This window comes from Hipposideros armiger, unplaced genomic scaffold, assembly GCF_001890085.2.
Source record: "Hipposideros armiger isolate ML-2016 unplaced genomic scaffold, ASM189008v1 scaffold_93, whole genome shotgun sequence".
NCBI classification, from domain to species: domain Eukaryota; kingdom Metazoa; phylum Chordata; class Mammalia; order Chiroptera; family Hipposideridae; genus Hipposideros; species Hipposideros armiger.
In genome coordinates this window covers 86,355-87,399 of record NW_017731443.1, presented here as the reverse complement: position 1 = coordinate 87,399, position 1,045 = coordinate 86,355, and the positions used below count along the sequence as shown (strand labels likewise).

The 1,045-nt window shown below is 50.8% G+C and overlaps 1 protein-coding gene across 1 annotated transcript in view; it reads right to left on the bottom strand.

The window, feature by feature from the left end:
- The window catches only part of ALDH3B2 (aldehyde dehydrogenase 3 family member B2), a 9,377-nt gene that overhangs the window by 2,765 nt on the left and 5,567 nt on the right, over positions 1-1,045 (bottom strand). The gene's annotated exons all lie outside the window — the stretch shown is intronic.

The following is a 1,045-nucleotide window of genomic DNA, read 5'->3' as shown; positions in this document are numbered from 1 at the left end:
GAATGAGGAGACAAAAGATTAGTAGACACTAGTTTTGCACAAAAAATTCCCTGTACTTAGTTACAGTGTGTGACCCAGACATAATGGCTAGGTCAGGGCTTGTCTGATGGGTAGAGGGAACCCCCCATCAGTGGGCTCAGAAGTCATGTTGAGACCAGCAGTAATGACCGCAGAAGACAGATAGGAAGCATGGGTGTTTCCAGAGGACGAAGGATGAGTCACGTGGGGAGGGACATGTGTCTTAGGTGTCACTGTGTCCTGGGACCAGTGCTGGGCAATCAGAAAAGCTTGGAAGCTACTATGCCACATGATCCCCGTACCAACGTACCTGTGTTGCATTTTCTAAAGTGCACATAACCCAGGTAAGCCAGGGCTCCTAGAGGGAAGGCTGATTGGAGGGCTGGGCAGAGAAATTACAAGAGGAGCCTAAAGCATCTTGTAAACCCAGAGAGGAAGGAAGTGGTGAAACAACAAAAAGATGGGCAGGTCTCGGGGACACAGCAGCTCCGAGTGACCAAAGCTGGGACAACTTGAGCAAGGAAACAAGGCGGTATTGGATTGTAACCCAGAGAATAAAGGAGATGCACATCAGTCCATGCTGACGTAAAGAAATGATTCAGGAGCAAAATCTTTTGTACCGATTCCATACAATATATGTAGATAGTGCCCCTTCGGCAGGTGGAGGTTAATCACACCCTCTCCCACTGAAGCGGGGCTAGGCCTTGTGCCTTGCTCCAAGAATAGAGTAAGGAAAGGGAAAACAGGTGCTCCTCAGTGGAGACCAATGGCAGACATGACCTTGGCCAAGTGGGGAACGTCAACCTCACCAGTGATGTGTGGCTCTCGTGGACCCCTGATATGATGGGCAGAGTTCAGCCCTCGCCTCTGCTGTATTCTTTCATGAGAAAAACAACAGACCACAGCCATTGGGGACTTTCTGCTGGAGACCGGGCCGGTCCCCCTGAAGCTGAGAGACGGTCGCGGCCAGAGGAGCCATGGCAACTAAATGCAACATGGGACCCTGGTTTGGATCCTGGGCAGAAAG